This window comes from Sitophilus oryzae, unplaced genomic scaffold (assembly GCF_002938485.1).
Source record: "Sitophilus oryzae breed Bouriz unplaced genomic scaffold, Soryzae_2.0 scaffold_494_pilon_pilon, whole genome shotgun sequence".
NCBI classification, from domain to species: Eukaryota; Metazoa; Arthropoda; class Insecta; order Coleoptera; family Curculionidae; genus Sitophilus; species Sitophilus oryzae.
Window position 1 is genome coordinate 2,174,909 of NW_022147078.1, and position 6,994 is coordinate 2,181,902.

The following is a 6,994-nucleotide window of genomic DNA, read 5'->3' on the forward strand; positions in this document are numbered from 1 at the left end:
TTTCAAAAAGTTCTCTGAATCAACCTACACACGCCCACAAAATTTAATTCCAATATAAACTGTCGTTCTCCTAGGAGCCTCCGCCGCGTATGAGAGAGGCCACCCTGTATATGTAGGCTGTTCCTAATTATCTCACACAGAAATAAAACATACGTAAAAACCAGCACCTGTTATCGCAAAACAATTAGATAAGGATGTTAAAATTACCGTGCAAATTGGAACAAAATAGGGGACACAAATATGTTGGTTGATAATTTTTCCGAACTTTTTTCTCTCGTAGATAATTTGCCAGATAAATCAACCAAACGTTAATAATAAAAAAATTGCCTGGCGATATTTCTGTTTAAGTATATTAAACATTATTATCTAATAAAGTTATTATAAATATGATTAATTTCTATATATATATATATAATTTTAGGGATTGAATAATACACAGTCTGAGTAGAGCTTGGGTTCATATATTTCACTTTGCTAGTTGAATACATTCAGATGGTCTAGATATACAGGGTGGCCCATCGAAAACGTTCCGCAAGGCATAACGGCTAGGTTATTCTTTTTTTCAAAAAATCCAAAAACACGTCGATTTTGTTTGTGAGGGGGACATCTTTTGCCCCAAAAATGATTACAAAATCTTCAACCCTCTGAGCGAGGGTGTCATCCCCCAACTTTTTTCAAATGGGAAGGGGAGTCAAGTGGCGCCGCAATGAAAAGAGCTTTCTATTCTCTATATTTTCCCGCCTCGTTTTTGAAAATCGGTCGAGTCATTGAGTCACATATTTTTTAATACTTTTTAGGAACATTTAAACTTACCATGCAGCCATTGTTTCTTAAAGTCAGAAACATTTAAAAAAAACGAGGGTGTCATTAAAAAAGTAAAATTTGTAGTCATTTCCGATCAAACAGGAAGTGACCAAAAACAATATTGAATATATCAATAAATCCTAATTTATGTCATATACCAACATACCTTTGAATAAGAAGACTAAGGAAGGAGCATAATGCTATCCATGTATTCATGCATGGTGGGCGGAAAAGCCACCATAAAAGCTCTCTAGGGTGGGGATCCTTGACAGTTCTGTTTGACGATTCATTTGACACATTTGAATTTGATTTGAAATTTTGTGGATTTGTCAGTCTTTACGGAGCTTATTTTATGTTATTTATTATTTATTCTACTACTGATAGTTGTATAAAGGTAGTAAATCTAGATGGAAATTGTGGCAGAACATAAATTAACAGTGACACTATCGCGATTTATCGAAAAAGACTCTAAAATAGTTGGTTGTTTAGCGTGCGGTAGATCTCGGCAAAAATTGAGTGAAACAACTTTTCGCTAGTAAGTGACTATATAATATACATACGTGTAGTAAACCGATTATTTAGGAAATTCACTTAAATTAATAAATTATATATTTTCTTGCATTTTTAGCTTTTTATTTATTACTTGTCAAAGATTAGATGTCAAAGAATTTAGATACGTTAATTTGACTTACCTGTTTCAGTAGCGTATCGGATGTTTGTGTTAATAAATACTTATTATAACTTATCTATTTTTATTTGAATTATATATTTTTATAACAATTTTAATAACTACCAACATTTATTCACAACGTAAAATAAAAACAACAAATTATTGAGTTTACCCACGTCTACCCTACATCATAGTTTTACAGTTTTTTTTTTAAATAAAATTAGAACGACACTGATAAACCGGAATTTAAGTCGGCCATATTTGAGGCCCATCGCGGTGTACCTAAGATTTTTGATATGCTCCTTCCTTAGTCTTCTTATTCAAAGTAACATACCAAATCTCGTTTTTTTATCTAAAAAAATAAAAAAGTTATAGGGGTGAGCCACTTTTGAGACGCCCACCGGTATATCTGGAAAAAAAATAATACCTCTAACAAAAAAAAAGTATTTTCCCTGTTTATATTCTTAACTAGAAAAAAAACTATTTCCCGTAAGATTTATTACCAGAGAACAAAAAAAAATTGTCTGAAAACGACAGATTTTGATTTAAGATCGTGTCGATTCTAACCTGCGTGTTATCCACAATCCGGATCCTCTCCTGTTTATAATCTGCTGTCCAGTGACTTCAAAGAATAGTTCGCGAACAAACTACATCTGACAGTTCAGATGAATTTCCAGCAATATATCTGAAACAGAAAAAATAGCATGTATTTATATTACACGTTTAAATATAAATTCTTTTTAATAGTGTTAAGTATCGATGTTAGATGAAAAATATGACTGTGAAACGAGTTATATATATATATATAAATATTATGTTTCTTTAATTCAATTCAATTATCGTCATTAAATATGTAGCGAAATATACAGGGTGGTCCGGACTGTATTCCGGAAACTTCGGCAGCATATTCTGCAGTTTTTCACTCAGTAGTTTTATACAGGTACAGACAAAAAGTTATTACTTTTCAAAACAGTTAAAACAAATGTAGGTGGCGCCCAAGGATACAATAGAGATAAGGATAGTTCGATTCCTATCTTCCTGCACTGTCAGTTATTTTACGTCATCTACTGACCGAGTTGAAGTTGGCGCTAAAGATTTTAGACAGTGACAGTTATTTTTGCATTTGACGGACGAGCGCACAGTGCGTTGGAAGATAGATTTAGCGGGACAAAAGCGTTTGGTTAGAAATAAGCCAAAAATGTGTACTGATAAGGATAAATAGTAGACATTCCAATTGATACAAAAATGCATGAATATTCTTTGTATTTCGATACATTTTTATCAACCAAATTTGGTCGTTTTCTGCTCAGCAAGGCAGAGATCATACGAAAACAAAATATTTACAAATGCTTATACATTTTATTAGAAAGCCAAATTATGTTGAAGATTGCCAAAGGTATGTACTTTTCTACTGTATGTATATTATTTGTTAAAATCCTTCGTGCCTTTGTTCTGCAGATATCAAACTTACACTTTTTTTTCAAATATCGATATATTGAATGATGTAGATCTTTTGAGTTACCAATAGTTACCAACACAGGTAGTCGCAGTCACAGGGAGTTCAAGCTTAACAGGTGAATGCCCAAAAAGATTCATTTCAATCGGATAGTATAAAAACAAAACAACTCCATCAAAAGGCACTGAGTTTAAAAAATTGTCTTAGATACTTAATATATGAATTTACAATTACCGAGTGTTAAAATTAAAATTAAAATATCTATCTTATTTATTATTTTCAAAATAAAATATATTTTTTTAAAATAAATTATAGAGGGTGTCACAAGATTACAAATTAATTTAAAAATAACTGCTAAAGAGTTTTTTGATATCATAATTTTATGTATTTGGCAATAGTTTACAATACGGTTTTTGTGTATCATGTACGAATAATATCATATCGTTTTATTATCTTGTATTTATTTATTAATAAATTAAGTTGCTAATAAATAAATAAATTTAACCATATAGTTGCTATATATTAGACCATTTGCTACGTTCTTAGATTTTAAGTCCCAAACATTGCTCTTGAGATTTTGTCCCGCTAGAATAACCATCCGCCGCACTGTGGAGCGCGTGGTCAGCGCGTGACGTAGCATTCCACGGCGACTACGACAGCGGCGATTTGACGCGATCGAACAGTCCTTTAGAATATGTCAAAAAACTACCAGACAGCAACTTTCATCCAAAAAATCGAAATAAAAATGAAACTTCTACACCCTGTATCTCCGAAACTAAACATTTTAGGACATACATTTATACCAACTTTTTTACTTAATTTTATATTTCTTTATCTAATACAGTTCGGACCACCCTGTATATTTGGCTCTTTTATTTCGATTACAATAAGCACTGGATATTTCCTATCGGAATTTTTGATGAAACCTGTGGAAAATTTAAAAGAAAAAACGCTGGAAAACAGGAAAACCGTATCGGCTAAGTGGTGGAAACACAGAAAGAACAATTTCCAGCATTCTGAACGAGTCTGGCATGATTTATTGTTCTAGACCACAATTAAATAAACTCCCCTGTGATGGATGTTGTTTTGTGTCAGATAATGAAGCCTCAAAACGATACGTGCGCGTTTCGTCGGGATATCCTATTTTTATCTTCTATTAATTTTAATAAAAATAATTAATAATCGAAGAGAAACAATAGAGGATCGATAACTGATCGATTAGAAATAGATTTTTTTGAGATGTAGAGATTTGTTTCCTTAATATGTGTTTATTTACCTTAGTGCACGACCACACAGAAAGCGTTTTTTTGCGTTTTTAGCATGAAGAGATACAGAGGCGCAACTAGAGGGGGGCTAGGGGGGCTTAGCCCCCCCAGACTCAAAATTAGCCCTCCCAGATATATGGTGCGGTAATACTATTGTAACGTTTGAAAAAACAATTACAAGAATGTTCTTAATTTAAGTTAGTGTATTGTACGAAAATTATTAGTGTATTCTACCACAGATAACAATAGTAAACTATATTACATAGATTACTATGTTATCTTTGATTCTACTAAAGACTAATGTCCTTTGGTAGAATATCAGTTTTAAGTTTTTTAGTTTGAAATTCCTAATCTAAAAAATGTCCTTAAATTAAGTGTACGTACAGGGTGGGTCAAATTGGATGCTTTTAAAGGAAAACACCTTTTTCGATAGGATATATAGACGAAAACTAATATCGGTGTCTGGAGCCCAATTTTTTTCAAAAGCATGATGGTCAAAACCGCATATCGATATCTGTTACCGTTTCGGAGTTATGGGGTGTATCTCTGTAACTTTTTTGATATGGAAAATTTTGTATTTTTATGAAAACATTTCCAAAACACCATTTTACGTAGAATTTAACGGTTTAAGTAAATAATTTGTGATTTATCTATTTGTGTGCAGTGTAATTTGGATCATTTTAAGTAAAGGTGAACTGGTAAGTACTTTATTTCAACAACTTTTAAATGTAGACTAGTAGATATTTCCTGTAAGAGGCATCCTAACCTAAACATTTACTCAACTACCAGACAATTTAGAAGTAAATAAAAACCTAAAATAATAGCCGTACCTATCAATTCTCACTTGAATTGTGAAAACTGTTGAAATAAACCTGATGTTTAATTAATGTCAATATTTTTCATATTTTTACATAGGTAAATGGAAACGTTGGGCCAATATTGGCTAAATATAGAATCGAGTTAGCAAAGTTCTGGAGCATTTTAAAATCGCGCGGTTCCAAGTATGGTGAACCTATTGGTTTCCTAGATATTTCACGTTTTTACATTTGATTATTTAATATTTAGACCATATTAGATGTAAATAATTATTTACATAATTTAAAACGTCCTAACCTAAACATATTTAATACATTATCACTGAACTACAAAAAAGAGATTTTACTCCAATCAAAATGAAATCTTTATTTAAAGAAAATTTAAGTATCATAAAACAAAAGTACGTTGTATGGCTGAATCACCATCGGTTTTGAACAATGGTCAAAGGGAATTAGACGCAAGTCCCTTTGAGCCGTCAGTAGCTTTAACAGGTAACATATATTGATGAAGATCACTTATATTTTGTAGAAATACCTACTTGAACCAAGATAACTTGGGCGTTTGATGTATATTTTTAGCTTCTGAGAGATTGATCTTAAAAGAAATAAAAAAGTTGAATTGGGAAATACAGGATATGAAAAAAACAGTAAACAAGATTCAGGACCTGTTGCTCACAATTAGCATGATTAATATTAAGTTCTAGTGAAGAACCTTTTCAACTACCAATTGAGAACCAGGCTTTACTAGAATCTATAGAGCAGCATTTAGAAGATGAAAAAAATATTGAACTTTTGGTAATAATAATTATTTGCAGATTATACTCGTATGAGAAACAAAATGTAAAGCTTATCAAATTGTTTATTTTAGGCTCAACGATTATACCTTTGTGGAGGGGACAATACCCTCAAATCTGTTTTTTTATTAATGAAAAAACTGTTTGCCAGAGATGTAGCAATGCTCTATTCTGGATCAGGAAAGAAGGAAAAATTATCATTTCAGAAGTTGTCATGTAAGGCTATTATAAGTATAAATTTTAAATTGTTTTGGTAATAAATTGCAATTAACAAAATTTTGCTTTGTGTTTCATAGAAGCTGTTCGTTTTCCAGGCGCCACGGATGCAGGTATTAACAAATCCATATCTTTGTATTTGACAGGAGCAGCAGACAGGGAAGGAAGACGTAAAAACAGAAATGCCCAATATATACAGTTATTTTGAAACAGAAAAATATTTTTCGTTTTTTTATTTATTATCAGGATAACAGCTTATTTTTCATTATTTTATTTTATATAGCAATATATTGTTTTTATTGATGTAACGTTTTATTGAATCTTTCCCTAATATTTACTTCCCGAATCTATACAACATATTGGTTACAAAGAAGTGCAGATTTTTTTTTATATTTCTTTTATTTTTAAAACATATTATATAATATATATCATTCTCATTCGAAAATAATGTTCCACTGTATATATAAAACATACAACAACTTGCATAAAATGCCTTGACTTTTCGAACTATCTTGATATTTTGATATCAAGTGACAATAAAAAGTTTCCAGGGAGTTTCCTATTCCGAATCTTGATTATGTGGTATGTACATAGATTCAATGTACAGACTAAATATTGGTCCAAGATTTGCGAAACAAAATGGAAAAATATATGTAAATTATGTTGGACCATTATTGAAAAAACACATTATGTCTATAAATATAGCAAATATAGGATAAATATTAAATATCCATATTGGATCAATATCGATTTTTAACAAAGGATAAATATATGAATGCTATATTTTACCATTAAAAAAAAATCTCGCCTTTTCTTTATTGGGCCAATATATAAATATATTATTTTACCAATGTTGGTGTGCTACTGGGGTTAGTAGGCTTTGAACGGTGCCGACTGTAATGCAAAAAAATTATAGCTGTGAGCAGCAATTAAAACGAGAATATTATTTGCAATGAGAGATTAAACTATCGTAT

General features: G+C 31.2%; 1 long non-coding RNA gene across 3 annotated transcripts; it reads left to right on the plus strand.

Annotated features, from left to right (window-relative positions):
* Positions 1–5,416: 5,416 nt before the first annotated feature.
* LOC115886593 lies at positions 5,417–6,783 on the plus strand. 3 transcript variants are annotated; one of them, XR_004050914.1, is made up of 3 exons: positions 5,417–5,805; positions 5,879–6,057; positions 6,119–6,783. It is a non-coding gene; the product is annotated as an uncharacterized LOC115886593 (long non-coding RNA). The 3 variants fall into 3 exon arrangements; XR_004050912.1 differs by having other exon boundaries at positions 5,879–6,035; positions 6,101–6,783; XR_004050913.1 differs by having other exon boundaries at positions 5,879–6,020; positions 6,101–6,783.
* Positions 6,784–6,994: the final 211 nt, after the last annotated feature.